The sequence below is a fragment of the Numida meleagris genome, chromosome 14, assembly GCF_002078875.1.
Source record: "Numida meleagris isolate 19003 breed g44 Domestic line chromosome 14, NumMel1.0, whole genome shotgun sequence".
NCBI lineage: Eukaryota > Metazoa > Chordata > Aves > Galliformes > Numididae > Numida > Numida meleagris.
The window spans coordinates 4,405,288-4,424,876 of NC_034422.1; the positions used below are offsets into that span (position 1 = coordinate 4,405,288).

At 41.1% G+C, this 19,589-nt stretch overlaps 1 long non-coding RNA gene across 2 annotated transcripts in view; it reads left to right on the forward strand.

Moving 5' to 3' along the window:
* LOC110406366 overlaps nucleotides 1-19,589 on the forward strand; it is a 283,084-nt gene that overhangs the window by 170,104 nt on the left and 93,391 nt on the right. For both annotated transcript variants that reach the window (XR_002443444.1, XR_002443445.1), the window contains 3 exons: nucleotides 6,846-7,032; nucleotides 7,187-7,294; nucleotides 19,395-19,494. This is a non-coding gene — a long non-coding RNA (uncharacterized LOC110406366). The remainder of the gene's footprint in view (nucleotides 1-6,845; nucleotides 7,033-7,186; nucleotides 7,295-19,394; nucleotides 19,495-19,589) is intronic.

The following is a 19,589-nucleotide window of genomic DNA, read 5'->3' on the forward strand; positions in this document are numbered from 1 at the left end:
TGTGTCCATGGAACAATAGAAGGCTGTTGTTCTTTTTTTATTCTGTCTTTTCATTCTCTTTTCATAAATTATTATTCCCCAAGAATTTAAAGATTTATTCAGAAGGGGAAAAAAATAATTTACTTTTTAAAAAATGAATAATCTTTTTAAAAGTATAAAATATCTACTGAGTCCTAACAGCAGAACACTGCAGGGTACACATTAATGACCCATTAATGCACTTCCGAGTGGTAAATGGCCCATTAATGCTCCCTTGTCTTGCTATCTTGTATAGTTTATTCAAATTCATAGGCAGGGCATGGAGAGAAGGGAAGCAGTGCCACAAAAATGGTGTTTGAGACATTACCATCACAGATCTTTCTCCTAGGGCAGTTCTGTGTCATCCAATGGAAACAATCCTGTAACCACACAGCGTGTACTTTACTGGGACAAGCAAAGCTACCTTCTCTCGTGTTCTCATGGAGCCCGTTTTCACATCTGGAGCATCATTTCAATAACTTGTATAACTTGAATAACTTGTTTCTCAGGATTTGTTCACTAGAATTCTAGTCACTTATTAGTGACAGCAGAGTGCCTTGCACCCGTTTCTTTTGAAAAGTTCAACTCCAGCTTGGCACAGAACTGATTCAGAGGGTGCTCTGGGCATTGCACTCTTCTGCACCAATAACGGTAAATCCCGCAGAGAAAATTACTACCACTGCCATCTCGCCTTTTCCCAAACCTGGGACTACTGCAGCTGTTGGCCAGGATACAGCCGTGGTGAGGTGATCTCCCAAGCCTGGCAGGACCTTGGGATGGGCAGCATGTCTGCAGTATTCTTGGGGTGCTCAGTTTCACTCAGCTGATGTATATGGTATGGGTAATCCACGGACTCCTGTAGTTCATCTCCCTGCTCCTGGCATGGTAAATTAGACCTTTATCATTTGTGTCAGGTATTTTCCTAACACATTCTTTAAAATCTCCAGAAACAGAGATTCCCCATCTTCCCACGCAACCTATTTCAGGGCTTAGTTATCCTTAGTTTCCAAGAATGTTTGCAGTGTCTAATCTAATTCTCCCTTTTGCAGATTCAGCCCATTACTATGACTTCTCCTTTAAAAAAGCATGTAAAAAGTGCTTATTCCTCTTCTATTTTACATCAGCCTTTTATGTACTCCGAAGACTGTTATCCCTTCTTTTAGCTTTCTCTCCTCTAGACTGCAGAGCCCCAGATCTTTCAACCTTACCTCACAGTCACACGCCCGGAGCTTTGATCTGTCCCACTGCTGGAATTAGTCAACTGTTTTCTTGAAGTGTAGTTTCCAAAACTCAGTGCACTTGTAGGCGAGTAGGGGATGGTGTGCTGCGACACATGGCTCACAGCTAAGCTACCATTTGTGTTTCCTGTATGGTTTATCAAGCTCTTGGTTCATATTCTGCTTTTGACTCTCCAAAATCTCTGACAATTGTTCCGCAGAAAAGAGACCAGCCTATATTTTCCATTCTGCACTTGTAAAAATTGTTGATCGTGAGTATGGAAATGTGCATTTATTTTTTGTTATATCCCTTTTTCTTGTTTACTTATTTATTTATTTAGTCCTTCAGTTAAATACGCAGTAATGAACAAGAGGCAGATACTTTTTAACGTACATTTTAACTTCCTTTTCTAGTCCCTCAGATACTGAAAGCTCATTTTTCAGCATAGCTTTACGCTCCAACTCAGAACTCTTGTTAATTTCTCCAAGAGAAGAGTGTGCTACCAGGTCTTCAGTACAATAATAACTCGTGCCTTTAGCCACTGTACCATCAGTGTTATTCTCTTTGTTACCTCTTCCAGTCGCTAAAGAAAGTGGTTCTATGGTGATGCATACATTCCTAGTGTTAACCTTTCCTGATTTTCAGCACTTTGCTTAGTAATGCTGGAAAGGGGGGTTTGAAAGAACGGAATGTATCTGCCATACTTGTTCCCTTCACAGCTTGTAACTATTGAGCAGCTAGATTCCCTCTGATGACTCTGAAGGGATGATCTGCAGCTCACTGTTATGTTGTGAAACTATGGTAAATGGTCCATGACTGATCTATAGATGTATATTAAATATATTTAGGCTCCAGTTTTTTAGGACTGCTTAGTGACTACGAAATGTGGATAGCAGAAGGACACTGTGAAACCTGTTGGCATTGCTAATGATGCAGAACTGCCAGAACAGGCACACGGAGCAGCGCCCACATCCTTCTAATGAGGACAAAAGGAGAAGGATGCGCCTGTGCTAGCACAGAGACAGCACCAGGCATCTCCTGTTGGTGGGCAGCCTGAAGAGAAAACAGTGTCATCTGTGTGGGCTTCAAAGATGTGTCAAAGCCCCCCTTACCCACAGTGTACCATTCCATCTGCTGTTTAAGCAGAAAATATTAGTGTAGGGGAAAGGAAGCGATGCACCTGGGAAAAGCTGTTGTCCTGAGATGGTTGGAAAAAGCTCAACATGGGAGGCACATCGGTGTGTCACGTAACTGAGCTTTGCTCAGGAAAGGGATGAGAAGAAGGAATGCAAGGAGCCAGCCTGGGTGTGTCCTGAGCTGTGCAACAAATGGGATTTCCCTTGACCTTCTTGGAGCTGCATCAGCTCATGCCAGAGCTGTATTCGGGTAGAGATCTCATCCATAACCTAGTCCATGCCCACTCCAGAATTAATAGAAGTGGAGAGGCAAACTTTCTATTCTGACAGCACCGCTAACCACTGATAAGGTGTCTTTTTTTAGGGGTTGAGGAGGGCATAGAGCCAAAGGCATCCTACATTCCTTATGCTAAGTGTGAGGGCTGCCAAAATTAGTGCACATAGAGAGTGCACAATAAGCCGTTTCCCGCTTGATATGCCAAGAAGGCTGAGGAATCTGTGAATTATGCTGTTAGGAGGAAGCACATACCCAGCATCTTGTCCATCAAAGCAGAAAACACCTCCAAACGGCAGCAGGAAAAACTAGCATTGCATGAACCAGTGTTTAAAACCAGCTGCAGAAGAGCAACCTTGCAAATAAAATTCTGAACTCATGTAGACAGCTCCATACTTCCTGCCAGAAACAAAAAAAGCAGTGTACACGAGAGTGTAATTGAGCTCTTCCAATCTACTATGCAAGTGCCTCTGCAGTGGCTCTTTCTCCAAGAAAGCCAAAGTTCGGAGTGGTGTCTTGAGGGAGACATTTCACGCTGCTGCTGTAGGTACCGCAGTAAAATTGCCTCAGCCATAGCAGCATAGCATGGCTCTTTATTCCATTTTGCAGAGGTAATAACCATTAGCTGAATAATTTAGGCTGAAACATTTTGCCCCATAAAATTTTTTTCAGTTGACAAACAGTTATTTTTGTCATCCACAATAACCATTTGAAAGGACAGCAGAATGAAACTTAGTTTCCCATTTCACACAAACTTTTTTTTGTTCAGAAGACCTCATTTATTTATACTGGGGTTGTATTGGAGGCCAGAATTTGAGGAGAAATACAAGTTCATTGGAAAAAGAAAGGAGAGGGGAAAGGTGTGAGATTTATTTTCCAAGCAAATGCCTCTCTATTTTAACAATGACGGAAAGAAGGATCTGATTGTTTGCAAGAAATCTCCTACATTTTCACGAATTCCTTCTGTGAAGCTAAGTGGAGAAGTAATGCATATAGAAGTGGATTAGGTCCTGCTCCTCTCTTCACTCAGATGCAAGTGATCAGAAAGTTTCTCTGAGATAACTGAATTATATTTGTAGAAAAATTAATAACAGATACAGGTTCATTGTTTCTGAAGAGGGCAACATCTGCAGAAAGAAGAGACAAAAGGGCAAGTCATTATGCTCCAGTCAGGTAAAATCTCCTGCCCGAAGCACAAGGGAGAAATGTAGGCAATTATTTAAATTATTGTGGAAAAATGACCAGGTTCTGCACTAATGTATAATGTAGGTAAGTGGAGTTCTAATGGAAAACAGTATAAGACCTTTCGTTATAAGAAGTCCTGTTTGTGCTATCTTTGATCCTATTTTGTTTTGTTCACACGGTATCCCTGAAGGTCACTTTGAGTCTCATAGGATGAAGATATCCTCATCCATACCATAGAGTCATAGAACTGTTTGAGTTGGAAGGGACCTCTAAAGGCCGCCTGGTCCCACTCCTGCAGTGCACAGGGACACCCATAGCTCCATCAGCGCTCAGAGCCCCGTGCAGCCTGACCTTGCGTGTCTGCAGGGACAGAGCAACCACCACCTCTCTGGGCAAATATAAACAGCTTGGAGTATCTCCATAGTTGCAGGCTGGAGCATGTGGACTTTCTCCATTTGCATGACATTACAGCCTGGTAACACAGCAGGGCTTGTCTTTGGTCACTGAGATAGGACGAGGCGTAATGATTAACAACATGCATTATTTCTTAGCTCTGCTTGTCTTTAAACTAATGATTCTACACATCCCCCCCACAGCTCTTGACATTGGCTCCACACCACGTTGTGACCTCAGGCCCCTTGGGTGTAAATAAGAGCAGCATGTATTCCTGGGGCTCAGTAGTAAATACTACACTTCATGGCTCAGTTTTTAGCATAAGTGATATATTGCTGGAGATAGAAATGAAAAATTACCACAGAAAATGGAAATATACATTTGTAATGTGCTCTTTAATTGCAGAGATCTAATTGCATCTTTATTTTCAGGAGTATGGAAGTAGTAACGCTTTTCTTTCTGCATAATACCTACTGCTAGAGAGCTTGCATCTTATGAAAGTAAATTCTCCACAACTATCTTGCAATTGAAGTATTGTTAAGCCATTGCCTAAATATAGAGGTAACATTAAAAGCCACAGCAGGCAATTTCTTCCCTTTATATTTAAGATGGACTTTAAAAAAATGGACCTGCAAATGCTAAACAATGAATATGAACACTTATGTGGCAGCTACTGGGAGGCAGAGGGAATGGGGATGAGAGGAGGAACTAATGGCTCGTGTGGCTGCAGGTCTGGCAATGGAAGGCTGGCTACTGAAGAACAGGCCAGGAGCAGGGCTTCCTTGCCATGCAGCCCTTGCCATAGGGGAGCTGAGGAAGTCCAAGTCCAGACCACCAGGCTGTGCTCTTTGAAGATGTTTGGATAGAACTCTGTAGAAGACTGGCGGTGTACTGACAGGATAACAGGCTGACAGGATAACTGCAAACATTTGCTAGCCCAGGATCAGCATCAGTCAGTATCTGTGTAACCCCCAGGGAGTGAAATTCCTCAGTCTGTTAGTGACAGGACCCCATGGTCCTGATGAGAAAAGGAGGCAAAGGACTGAGCTAGGGTGCATTTAGAGAACAATGTCTTTTTGCTCAAGCACACTCTGAAAACCTGAAGCTTCCTGTCTGCGAGCTTCAGTTTCCCCTGCTGCTGGAAAAGTTTGTGATCTCCAGGAGCTGTGTTACACGAGCCTGCTGGAATGCAATCAGGAAGAAGGAGCAATGCTGTGACTTGCAGACTGCAGCAAGAGCTTTCATCCACTCTGGGCTCACTTGGAGCTTTTTCTTTTTCCTCTTCATATATATATATATATAGTGTTTTAAATATGAACCAGCCTGTGAAACGCACACACACACATGTTAACTGAAATCTCAGTGTGATATTCTTTAGATATTTGATGGGAAAAAGCAGAACTGTGATTTGAAGCCCCTTGCTGTTCATGGGCATACAGTGCCCTATACACTGCCACGGCACCACCGGATGGCTGGCAGTGCAGCTACAGCAGCTTTCTGCTCCCACTCCTGATGATTTGATATTCCAGGATCAAGGCACCAGGTTCACTTCATGCAGCCCACAGGGTTAAGGGGGTAAAATAATCAAAACTGAGATTGTTCTGAGTTGGATGCGACCCTGTGACATTTTGTTGTAGAGCAGGCTGCTTTAATGAGTGCATGAGCCAGTGTTCATCTCAAATCAAATCTTTTTCCCCTGTGTATTCTGCTACATCTCTGAGGCTGCAAACCTGTTTCAAAGGTTATTAGTTTGGAAACACTTTAGGGGGTACATCCCTGTACTAAACTTGTAACTGCCTGCGTTATTTTGGTGGCAATAGACAAAGAGAGAAAAGCTCTCTTTGATTTTTTTTCCTTTATCTGCTGCATTGCAAGTATTTTTCCATCCAATTAATCTCGCTAGGTTTCTAATTGAAGTGGTGGCTTGCATAAATATTAATCAGTCACTAAGAAAAGGGTCAGGGGCGCACCAAACGAAGGAGTGCATTTGGTAGATACTCTGTTTTATCTTTGCTGAGCCCTCAGATCGCAGAATATGCTCAGATTGCTTTTCCCTAGTATGCTTTTGTTGAGTTTTATAGCAATATAGGTAAATAAATTATGTAAACATATTGCCTGTTCTAATTCTCCCGTAATGCCATTTCAGTGTGAAGTAAGTGGCTAAATATATTCTGTGTTCATCTGGTCCCTCGATCCCACTCTGTCTTAATGAAGGGAAAAATATTTCTTCTCTCTCCATAGTGTAATATGTTGCAAGGATAAATAAATTAAAGTTTTGGTGGCCCTTCTAAGAATATGGCTGTATGACCTGCAATAGAAAATTACAAAGCAATGTTCTTGATATTCACCTTGGCCACATAACTCATTGGCACATGTTCCATCTCCAAGCTGTGACAAGTTTAGATGTTTTGTTTTAGAGGATTGTTTTGATTTCAGTGTTCATGGCTTGATCTGACCTCTTGGTTTGACTCCTTTAACTTTCGTATTTCAGTTCTTCACAAACTTAAGAAAATTAAGGAACTAGTTAGGAAGGCGACTTGGAAAGGAAAGAAAAATATTGGTTAGTCAGATGGTTCCTTCTTTATTGGCTTTTAACTGTGGAAAACTGTTTTCCCGTACAGAACTGGCAATGCCCTGAAATTGCATCTTCTCTCCAGTCCCCAGAACGCAGTGAGGCTGGCCTTTCTGTCCTTCGTTTTCAAGAACATTGGACACGATGGAGAAACAAGGTGGCAAAATACCAAAGTTTGCGTTGATACTTCAGTGATACATACTACTTTCCATCTTTCCACTCCTGCTCTGCAGAAGGTGAGTACCTATTGATAGATCCAAGACTTGTATTCAGTAGTGTCTCCTGCTGCTGTTACTAAACTTGGTAAAGCTGAAGACACTGTTTATAGCAACACTGCTGTTAAAATGAACTTCCCAGAGGATAACATTTCTGATGCATCTTCTTTTACAGCTTACCCTGTGGTGACATCAGACAGCCTCCCGGGTATCCAGGGAGCACAGACACAGTTGGAAGGGGGTGGGGGAGTGAGAGAGGAATCGATGTTTTTCCTGCTGAGAGGTAAGGAATTCTGGGCAAACATAGGCGCAGTTCAGAGATCTTTGCCTTCCTTCAGGCATGCCATCAGCCGTTGTTTAAGCCTCAAAACAAACCTCACCAAAATGACAGCCACTCCTTTGCTGCTGCAGTGAGTAATTAGGCTGCTCTTGGGGGAGTATTTTTTAACATCCTTGCAAAGGAAGGCAAGAGAGAAGCCTCCAGCCATGGTGTGATGACAGCCCTTCCAAACCCTCAAACATGGGAGCCCACTCTGCTGTCTGTCACCGTGCAGTAGTCACCTTTCAGGACATTAAAATGGAAATTGTGTAACAGACAAAGAAATGCAGCATGATATGATGAAGCTTGTCAGCTACTAATCTGATATCTAAACATATACATGTTCTGCGTCTTCTTGTATTAAATCATTCTGCACAAGTATTTAACTATTAAATAAAACAATGTGGGACCATAATCAGTAATCAGCACATCAGTACCGGTTTTCATTTCCCTGCCTCCTTTGTCACAGCTTCAAGCTGTAATCACATCACGTCAGAGCTCTGTGATTGTTATTAGTAGGTATGGGTAACCTATTAAGTAATTTTGGTTTGTTTTGATGCTCTGTGTTAAACTCCACTACACATTGCATCAGGCACATGGAGTTAAAGCGAGGTCAGAGCTGCCAGTGAGCTATTTTAGCAGTGGTTCTAACTAAAAAAAGAAAAGAGTCCCTGTGGGTGTACTTAGGAAAGTTTACAAACTTGCTGCTATTTGCTTAATAAGGTCAGAATAGAATGCTCCAAAGCTCTAAAGGAAACAGTGGCTTTTATGGCCAGGAAAAATCAACATGGGAAAAAACAAAAACACAGCTTCTAAATTGTAAGACTGCATGGTCCACAGGGCCAGGGCAGCTGCGGAAGGCCTCTGCAGGTGTAGTTTGATGTCCTGGAGGAGAGATGCCTTGGAAATCATTTTCCTATGCCACAAAACCCTGTGCAGTTTTGAAAACCCTCTCTAGGAGAGGATCTCCTCTTCAGGAGATCAAAGATCCAAGTCTTTTCATCCCCGAAAACCAGATTTGAACCTGAGTCTACACTGCCTGGAATGTCTCTCCTTCATATGCATAGGGAAGAATATAGCTCATGAAAACATTTTACAGCTTTGACAAATGCTCTCTTACAGATGAAATATTTTTTTTTGCCAAAAAATTCATAAACCATTTTTTCCCTTGGCTCTGCCAGTTCCTTTATTTTTCTCTGCTTTCATCCCCAAACCTCCTACCCTTTTCCTGTCTTGTCTATTTTGATTCAGTCCATGCCCTGAATGACTTCTGTCTTGCTATATGCTTGTACAGTGTCTATCACAACGGGTTTCAATCTGTTAGCACCTAGAGGCATTAACATAATGCAGGTAATAAGGTCTAAATTTAACGTGCTCACAACTACTTTTACCCACACTAATATGCATCATGCTCTTCAACTGTCAGACTTGAATCGCATATAATAGTTGCCTGGCTACCATACACAGATGAAGAAGCTGGTAGAAAGAATTTACCTCAATAAAAAGAATATTTTTCCCTTCCAAAAAGCCCAGCTTCATTTTTTACCATTGCTTTCAGAAGCTTCATGTCAAGATAGATTTTCTTCCCACTGTGATGCCATTAAATCTCATGGCTGGCATAAAATATGCTTTATGAGTTATTAAAGAATGTTACAGTAGCTGAATTGGGCAATCATTAAATAAATATTACTAAATAGTTTATAAAAAAAATATTAAGTGCCTGCCATTTGTACTTCTTCTGTCTAGAAAGGATCATTTTACACTTTCTTTTCCTTTATCTATTTTTGTGATCTGAAATGAACTCTAAAAGCTGCGTATGTCATTCAAATACCTGTAAGAGATTTAATTGATTAACAGCAAGAAATAACTAACTGTGGTGTTTCTAAATTTCTGTGTTTTGCTCCATTAATTTCCTGAACTAAAAACTCTAGAAAATTGAGTTCAAGTCCTTTGGTCCATAATTCTTTGCTTTTATAAGTCTTAATCATGGAGGTTGCCGGTAATAATCAAATTATGTAGAAAGAAGTAATTCAATTCAAAAGTACAGTAGTATTGAAGCATAGGGAGTAATTTTTAAGAGTTCGAATGGGCTCTATACACTGTGCACTTGCTTAGCTTGCAATTAACCATGCACCGCTTGCAGTGACCTCCAGGGAGGTCCTCCCATGAAAAGGAGCATAAACTGATGAAGAACACTGTTGCCAAATTCCAGAACATTCTGGATGTTAACTACTTTAACTTCGGTGATCTTCAAACACTATCTAAGCACATCACCCTGCTTTCTTCAAGAGCCAGGGATAATTGGTCTTTTGGAAATATCTTCCCCTTTCTCTCTTGACTATGGAGACAGCTAATCCCGGTCTGTGCGGGATCCCAACCTGAACAACCTGCTTCAATAATGTTTTCACGGAAATCTGCAGTGGACACAGCTGCTTATGTTGTGCAGGGCTGCACTGAAAGAGGTAATGCTAGCTTCAGTATCCCTCTTTCTGAGCACATTTTGCGCTTTCTAATTTGCTGTTACCTGTTCTATGTAGTGCAAGATGCATTTCACTTGGAGATAATGTGTTAAAGCTTACAGGATGCCTTCTAGACTGGTCTGAGACCAAAAGAACTTCTTACACTCCCTCTCAAAGAATAAGGCAATGTCCAAAATCATGTCCAGCCAGTTTGGTCTCAAGCTGTTGGAACTAGCTCAGCCATGACTAGCACTCAACTGAGCATTTATTCATCAATATGGAGGCTGCTGTGTGTTTGCAAAGGAACAGCAAATTCATATCAAAATGAAATTCTCAGACAAGGCAAGCAGTGTCTGCACGTAGCAACTTCATTGTCTGTCACAGTTGGATTAATCCACAGTTGTTGACATCAGAAACCATAGGTACTCTCAGCAAAATCCACAGATCAATGCGAAAAAAACAGACAAACTGGTAACAACAATTATGCTGTTTTAGTGTTTCCCATATAGAGATCACAGTTGCTTTCTCACTACCAGGGCACTGAATCTCGAATGTTACTATAGTGACCCAGAGACCTGGGGAAGCAGGTCCATGTTGTCATTTCTCCATGTTGTGCTTTTATTTTTTACTATTTCCCTAGGAATTCGTGCCTATTTATTTATCTGCTCCCTGAAGATCCCAGGGCTTTGTGCACTGCTTGCAGCTGCCATCATCTCCGCCAGTCCTGCTTCTTCTCTGGTTAAATCAAACTACAGGGCTACAAGGTCTTGACCTTTTCAAAATTCAGACATAACGTGATTGGGTCCAAACCCCGGATATGCAGCTTCACTTTTCCATCTCTAGCATAACTGAATCTCTCTTGGCTCTTTTCCATTCAATTGTCTCCCATTTCAATAGATTCAAAAATAGCTCCCACATATTTAATTATGCTTCTCTTCGCTCTGTTCCTTCTACTCCATTCAATCTCCAGTACAGTGTTTTGTCTGCTGACAGACTTTCCATTTAGGGTGGCTGACGTTCAACCTATTATACTTCCAGCCTGTATCAACTGAAAAAGGTGCTTATCTTGTGAGACCAGGAGCCAATGCAGCAAAGAACCAAAAATTAGGTCAACAGTGTCATATGAGTGTCTTACAGTTCATGATAAAAGCACCATGAAGCAAGGTTTAACACAGTGAGCATAGAAGTAAAGAAGTAATAGGGAGAATATTTCCCTTTCCTCTTTTACTAAGCTGTTCTACTTTGATCGATTTGGGGCATTGGGCCTGAACAGGGAAATTAGAGAGAGAAGTAATAATAAAACAGTACTTTGCATGTGTTTAAATATTTGCAGTAGAAAGGAAGCAGTGTAGAATCTCTCACTAAATCCATGATGAAATGGAAGAAACACAGGTCTGTAGATTTCAAAGTAATTAAATTTAGTTCCAGAGGGATGTCGGTGCTTCAATCTTCTAGGATCCCTTCCAGGAAAAGTTTTCTCTGCAGAGTTCTGATCCAGAAGCCCATCGCAGCCAATTGTAGTTTTCCCACTGACTCAAACAGTCTTTGAGTAGAACCCTAAAAAGCAGACAGAGCATTTTATCTGTTGAGGTAATCACCACAATAAGTTGGGGGAGCACCAACACTTGATGTCAGCATTACTTTCCTGATCTGGCTAAAGTAAATGATGCACAAACACTGAACAAAGAGGAAAGAACCTGTGCTAAAAAACTTAATTTCCAGAACAGGAGCTTACCTTTGTTCTTCAAATAAACATATGTTTATGAATATGACAATATTGCAGATTTTTCTCAGCAAATTTGAATGCGTGTCAAGGGAATTCTGACAAACACATGAAGGTGCTGGAGGTGAAATGAATCCTGATTTAGCAACATGGATTAGCTTCTGCAAGGCTAATGCATTCATATTTTGTGGATTCATGGAGCTCTCCAGTAATGTATAGCATAATGGAGTGTGAAAACAGCACTTCCTCTGAGCCTAAGACATTTGGCCTCCCTTCCATTAGCTCCTCATTTCAAATGGATGTAGACCGTCATTTCTTGCAACATAAATATGAATGGCATTTTATGCTGCCGAAGGTGTTTGTTTCCTCTGAGATGCACTTTTCATTTGTTACATTAATAGGATAGCATTTCTGTTTAATGCTATGGTATGAAGTCAGAAATCAGCATGAGGGGAAGGAGAGAGCTGAAATACAGTCAGATACTGGTTAGATTCTCCCACTGAATGAATGAACGAAGGAAGGAGAATGATGTGGCAGTCCCCAGGCACTGAGGTGCATGATGATAAAGTAAAAAAGATGCAGCAGAAGCTGACTAACCTGTACGAAAAACAAAGATTTCTCTCATGCTAATATACTGGTAAGGGTTTGGGGCGCTCAGCATCAGTTGATGCTTTGCGGGCTTGACCCAAAGTCTGATGAATCCAATCAAAATATGCTAATTGACTTCAAGGGGTGCCAAAGCAAGTTTTAAGTGTTTTTCTTCTGTTAACTTAAGTCATTAATATCTTGTCTTCAATCCATGCGAACATCCCTTGCTGATGGTATTGGTATGTGATGAGACTGAGAACATCGTATGCTGGTCAGGCCCCCAGGCCTGACAGAACTGTCAATTAGACTTGTGACAACAAAAGAGGAGTGCTAAAAAGACATCACATTTTTGGAAAAATGTGCAAAAATTAATGACAGAAGAGACTTCTTTCTTTAGCAAAGAGGATGGAATTTGAAGTGCAAAAGTGAAAGAAATTGCTGCAGTCATATCAAACTTACCAAGCTGCCAAAATCTGCAAAACCTAGGGTGGCTCCAAAGGAGAAAAACATATATATGCATTTTTTTGTCCCCTAGAAAAATTGGGGAAAGATCTCTATCCTGAAAATAAAATCTTCTGAAACAATTATTAATCTTTAAAGAAATCTCGTGACATGTATTTCATCCATCTTTGACATTTCAGAGGCTAGGCTTTACTCTAAGCAATTCATGGGGGTTTCAAATAAAGGCTGAAGAGAAAAAGAGCCACTTTGGGAGAGCTATTCATGCTGTTTGTCTTAGACTGCTTTCTCTGGAGTTGTGTTGTTGCTCCTCTGTGTCCCTGGATGTCCTCCCAAGCCTGGGCTTCTGTGTACCCTGGGAGGCACCTCCGGGGGTGCAGGGCTGCAGCCTGCCCAGGGCTCTGGCTGGGCATCTCTCAATCACACTGCACTGACGGGTCCCCAGGGGCTCTCCATTGTCACAGGTATCAGCTCAGCTGCCGCAAGGCCTAACACTTTTGCAGTGGAAAACTATGCAATAATAGTTTTGCCATGTCTTGTAAAATGTGTGTCTACCTATCCTTTTCACAGCTGTATCCTTATTTTACCCTCAGAGTCTTACTGTCATTCTGTACTGTGAGCACAGAGCATCATACATCTCAAAAGTGCTTTCTCAGCCAAGGCCAAAACTACGACCAACATAAGCCATGGCCAACATTACCCTTTCCGCCTTCATTTCCCTTGGCACGGAGGGGAAGAGCATGAGTTCACCCATTGGGGGTCACAATGCAGAACACAGGCAGGGGCTGTGAATGGAGGAAGCGGGAGCTGCATGCAGAGCGTGGAATAATAGTTTAAATATACAGCAGAGAAGGAATTAGGAGCATATCCCATCAACCCAGGTGTTTAACAAATGAGGATGAATTTTTAACTTTGAATTTTTAGCTTTGTTGGGCATCATCCCATTTTTCTTTGTTGTTCATTACCTTCCCCAAAACTTGAAACTAGTGTCTCTCTTCTGACACATATTTCACTGCTATTGCAGGAGATTTTCCTTGTTCTCTGGCTTTTGATGTAATTTAGATGTGTTTTGAAGAAGAGAAAGATGCAAGAATATCTTTAGTATCTTTTTAATGAAATTGAGTGCGCTGCAGATGTGAAGAACTTCGTGTGGGTAGTAGAATGCAGTGCTCGGGAGAGTACATCATAACTACTGACCTCTGCCTCATGGCCAGACTGCCCTGCCCTAGGCTTTGGACTCAACAAGGTGGAATCATTCTTAATTTGAAAGACAATCTCTGCAAAGTCTCCAAAGCATGTGCTAATGTCAAAATAGCTAAGGAGTTAATTTTGTGCTGTAAAACTGTTATTTGGAAACTGCTGCTTTTAAATAATTGCCATCATTAGATAGACTGGATATATTTTACCAACCAAGAAGCCACTTTTACACTTAAAACAAAACTGAGAACAAAGAGTGCCTGTGTGAAACCTAACTGCTTTAAACACAGCTGCAGATGCTTGCACAGTGAGTGCTTCTGAAAGGAAAGCTCTGAAGTTGGAGAAATAAACTGGTCGTTGAACTATTATATACAATGAATATTCGTGGCAAAACACATATTCTATTTTGTAGTACAATATACAAGTCCCTGGGGCAAAAGTCATGGTTTGTTACAAAAAACATTGTAATGACCTGCCTGAGACGTGCTGTATGCATCCCATACCCCTCTGCCGAAGGAAATTTGGAGCTCTAAGGTGTGATCTGAAAGAAGTGGGCAGAAACTGATTTTTCTGATCAAAAACTGTTTGCAGTCTCAAAAAATGCATTTTGCCTTTTCATTAAGGAGAGCTGAAGATATTTGTGTTTTCCTTTAGTGTTCAAAACTTCCTCATGTACTTCAAAACAAATCATAATTGGAATCTTGCTGCTTAGAGGAAAGCAATACATGAATCCTTACGCAGCATAGTTCTTATGGGACAACCCTTCCCAACTCTTTCCTTGGCAAAAGTTAATGGGACTTATAAACGTAACCCCGTGGAAAAAAATCTCAGCTAACCCATAATGTGTAGGATACCGTATGCAAGTAATAGGTGGGGATTTTACCAGTGACCAAAACATTCTGTGCCTTTGGAAGTGCACATAAGTGGATTTTATTCTTACTGCTGCTCTGTGCCAAGGGGATACAATGCCAGTTACTGAAAATGATTTGAGGTAACATAAGGTATGCTGACATTTGGGTTTCTATTCCCTGACCATATCATTAGAGCCATCAGTAGAAATAGCTCCGAATGGAAGGGAAGAAAGCAGCAGAAGTATGACTTACAACTTTGTTGTGCTATAACTCAAACATTTGGCTCGATCATCCATTGTTACTGGAACACTTAGATAATGTGAATGGAAAAGAAAGAGCAATTGTAATAGAATGTCTTCACTGAGTTGCCAAGTGCCCTTGAGGGCAAAAGAGGTCCTTGTGGATGTAGATAACAGAGCTATCTTTGAAATCCAAAAGGAAAATCATTCTCATTGGATCCAAAGTTGGCATTTGCTCATCTGGTGCATTGCCAAGGCTTAGGTAAGGTTGAAATTTGATGCAAGTCCCATCACTGAATTAAAGAAAATTGCTTTCTAATAATTTGGTGAAACCTATTACTACAGTTTAGATGTGTTGACATTAAATAGCTTTTGATTTCTGGCTTGTTCCAGGGTGCTAAAATGGTGCTGGAAGCAATTAGCTGCATTTGGAAGTATTGGAATGATTGATTGTTCTGCTTTCTCTCCGCTCCTGTGTGGGTCTAGCTTTTATCTACAGTTTCAAATCAAAGGGTTCTTCTCTCTTTTTTTTTTTTAACTAGTTTACAATCTGCTGACAAAAAGGCCTTCCATCTGAATAGATCATATGCTCTTGTTTAGTTGGATTAAAAATGACAATTACTTTTGTAGAAAGATGTTGGTTTTCTTCTTGGAAAAAAATGGCTTCATGGTGTAAATTCTGGTTTTGCTTGATGAGTTAAGAGCCTTTTTTCACTCAGAAATTTCTCTACTCCAGCTCTGATAAACAGTAATATATCAGTATTTGTTTCATTTGTTTTTCAGTTCAGTACAAGCTCTAAATTTGCAGCTGGATGTCAATGAGGCTCTGCGCTGACTTAGGTTAGTTAGAACAAACAAGGATAGACTCCCTTTAGACATAGTTAATCATATTTTCAAGATCAGTCCCTACTTCGATCAGGTCAGTGAAGGGCAGCTTTATTATAACAAAACCACATCAACCCCCTTATTTGAAAAGAAGAATTCCCTGATCTTAATGAGGATGCAAGAGGTGCTAAGGGTCAATCCAGGCCCTACACTGCAACTGTCACTGCTCTTGCTAAAGCACACTGCAAACATTTCCAACCTTGTCATCTCTATCCTGGATTTCACAGTTCACCCAGGAAAGGGACAGGCTGCCAGAATTGGTTCTATGTAGCTGGTAGCACAAGTTGTTTTCTCTCGAGATGAGCATATACCAGAAGGCTGGATCTCAACACCTTTGGAGTTAAGAAATTTTTTCAACTCCAGCAGCTGCTCTGCAAGAAATCTGTATGAAATTGCCCACAGGGTCCAGAGGCTGATTTACACAACAAACACTGCCTACAGCCAAAAGCCAACTAGGATAGAAAGGGGAGCCTAAAAAGGCAACTGGATTTACAAGCTTGCATGCAAGAAATATTGTTGTAAACATTATTGTCTTAGGCTATTTAGGGACCCTGGGGAGAGTGCAAGCATACACCATGCCCCTGCTGTGCCTTGTTCAGTGGTTGCAACTCCTGAGCAAGGAACAGGGACTGCTAAACTGATGCAGATGGGCAAGAAGGAAAGATGGATGGGCTCAGTGCTTTGTTTCCCAGTGCCTGCTGCAGTATGCTCAAGTAGCTGCATACAGAAGGGAAAGTCTGCTTCTTTACCAAAAGAGAGAGATGAATCACAGGAACAAGAGGTTGAGGTGTCGCTTAATCTCTGATCTGCCCCTCTAGGCAACTATGAACTGCTTCTTTCTCAGGGTGGATGGTAAAATTGCTATTCGACCAACCTGGATTACACCTACAGCGAATAAGAAACAGTCAAATGGCAGATGAGTTCTGCAGTTCACTGGCATTCAGACACCCAACTATGTTCTTATGTTCCACCCTCAAGCTTAGTTTATAAAGTGGTTACACCTGTAAATTATCCAAAGAGGGTGAGACATGCACAGACAGGCAAAACAAGGAGGGAGGATGTTCAGAGATTTTAAGGCCAGGACGGATTCTCTGTCTCATTTTGTAGCCAGTGTGCATCTTTATGATGCATGGATAGGAAAGGCCCACAGAGAAAATGCAGCTCACAAATCATATCTTTCAGCACGCTACGGAGTTTGTTAAAGTTCACTCATGTCTCTTGTCCTTGTACTCCATTAATCATTTTTGCTTCTGAAAACAAGGGTAAACTTGTATCCCCAATCTGTATTAAGATCATGTTCATGTCATCTCACTCTTGCATCTCTTTCAAGGCAGCCTGCCTCAACCTTCTTTCTCATAAAAATGAATTGGAGGACCACTGCTTTCTTAATGGCTGATGCCAACATGACTGAGCTGGTGGCTTACAGACCTCAGTCTCCTGATGTCAAGGTTCTCGCTAGAGACTTGTCTGTCCTCTGCCTCCAGTACAATCCGATGAAGAACTGAAGAACAGAGATTCCTGTTCTTCAATCTTAAAATCATTAGGTAAGAGACACTTAACCTGAGATTTGATTATTTGATTATTTTCCTCCTTTGCACTTTGACCTCCTGTGCAAAGTGAAATCAAAGTTGAACACGGGTCTTTTATCATATTTATATAACTGGCTTTTTTACACAGAGACCTCTGCCTTCCAATTGGAAGCTTATGGTTGGTCTGAATCTTCATATTTGAATGCAATAAATAGCAGATCTGATGCTGGATCTCAGGCATCCTAATTTTACACCAGTGTACTTCTGCTGGCTTCTCTGATGTTATTCCTGCCAGTGAGATCAGACTCATGAAGTTGACTCAAAGCTGAAAGACAAATTTGAAAAAAAATAAATAGAATAAAGTAGATATTCACTAGCATATGCTATTGCAGCTGAGTGTTGCTGAAATATCTCTGCACTCTGTTCTTATGCGGCATATGTGCTATAACTGAAAGACATAATAGTGTGAATTAAAAATTAGTCATTTGTTTTTCTCCAACACCTTCTATCCACAAAAACTGAAATCTCCAAATGCAACCTAATTAATCCTGATTCTGTCTCTGAGTTCCATGAAGTATATGCGTAGATATAGAAATACTGTAACTCTGCTCATAACTGTATTAAAGCCATCTCTGGAGCAGAGCTCCCATGTCAGTCCTAACCCCATGGAAGTGGTTTTCCTGCATTAGCACGGTACTTTCAGCTTTATCAGCCCTCTGCCAGGCCCAATTCACAACCGGTCCCAGCACATCCAGAGGAGCAACATTTGGGTCTGTATTCCCTGCTGCTGGCTCACAAAAGGATTCATTTCCTCTCTAGCTGGCAGTGGAATTACTCTCTTCAGTAATAAATATTTTGACTATAATACTTGGATGCTTTTGATTCAAAAGTTATTGAAAACCAAATGGAAGTTCAGCCACTGGGAAGGTGATTAAAGCAAATCCTGAGAGAAATGGGACACTGTCATTCTACACTAGCTGGGATTTGCCCTTTCCAACAGCAGATTGTCATAATATTTTCCTGTGTTTTACTATCTGTCCATTTTCTTACTGTCATATGCGCTGTAATGGTATCTATAGTTCTATTAGATAATGGTCAAGTCCTTTCAAATTGAACGGCCAATTATGAAAGCCTTTAAAGAACAGCAACATGAGACAATTATGTCTCATGATGGAGTTATAGCTACTTTTTCAGTCTTTCTACATACTATCTCTCAGATATGTGGCAAATATCTCACAATTCAGTCAAATGTTTTTGTTCTTTAAACACAGAAATCCAGTGTGTGCTAGATCCCAGCATGAACCAGGAAACACCCTTGCGTTATCATTCATCTTTGATTCTAGCAGGTTGCGTACCATTACCTGCAATTATTTGACATTTTGCTCTTAAAAGATCTGAAGTCATGGCATGGGCTGGGAATGAGATGTTCGCCGGAGTGGAACTGCAGTATCCATGCTGCACAGGCTTGTGCTGAGGGGAGCTTGAGTCGCCTGTGTGCAGTGTAGCCCTCAGCACTGCTGTCTGTTACGGAGAGGCTGGGAATATTCAAGATTTGATATAAAGGAATTACACTATATAGGACTAGTTAAGACGATAGAAAAAAAAAACTTAGTAAAATTATTAGTAAAATCTAATTCCAACACTGTGAAGAATCGAAAAAAAAAGGAGACATTTTCACTGAAGAGTTTGGAGGAAGAGCAAGAGGGGCATGGCAGTTCGTAATTTTGAAGGGTGATCGTTTTCTTCCTGACTGTCTTATTTTGATTCAAAGGCTCCCTGAGCCATCATCATAAATCCTACCACTAACAAACCACCAGCAAGGCCACTGCTGAGCTCAGTGGATGCCGCGCTGATTACAATAGGAATTCCCTCTCCTCCAGCTTGTTAACACGGACTCCTTAATCACACCTTATGCAGAACCATGAGGGTTCTTCTACCTCGTTACTGTTAGACAATGCAGCACAAAATTGGGGTGTGCACAAGTAAATAATGTACATTAACATCAGTTCGTAAATCAAACTAACCACACACAAACAACAAATACGCAACGTATGTGAGAATATTGAAGAATATACAAGTCAGGATGTAAAACATCACTTACCAGATGCTAACATGCGTTTTGCAATGTTTTCAGGAGGCTGTCCAGGATGATAGGTGGACAGAAACAAACGAAACGTTGCAGGACCCAAGGATCAAACCCCATCTGCAGCATGGCTGGAGGAACGTGGCCTCAGGTACACTCTGTTTTCATTCACTGGTAAATCACTATGTGATTCAATGTTGTTTTGATACATATTTTTTCCCTCTTTGTAATTATAATTCTCGTAGC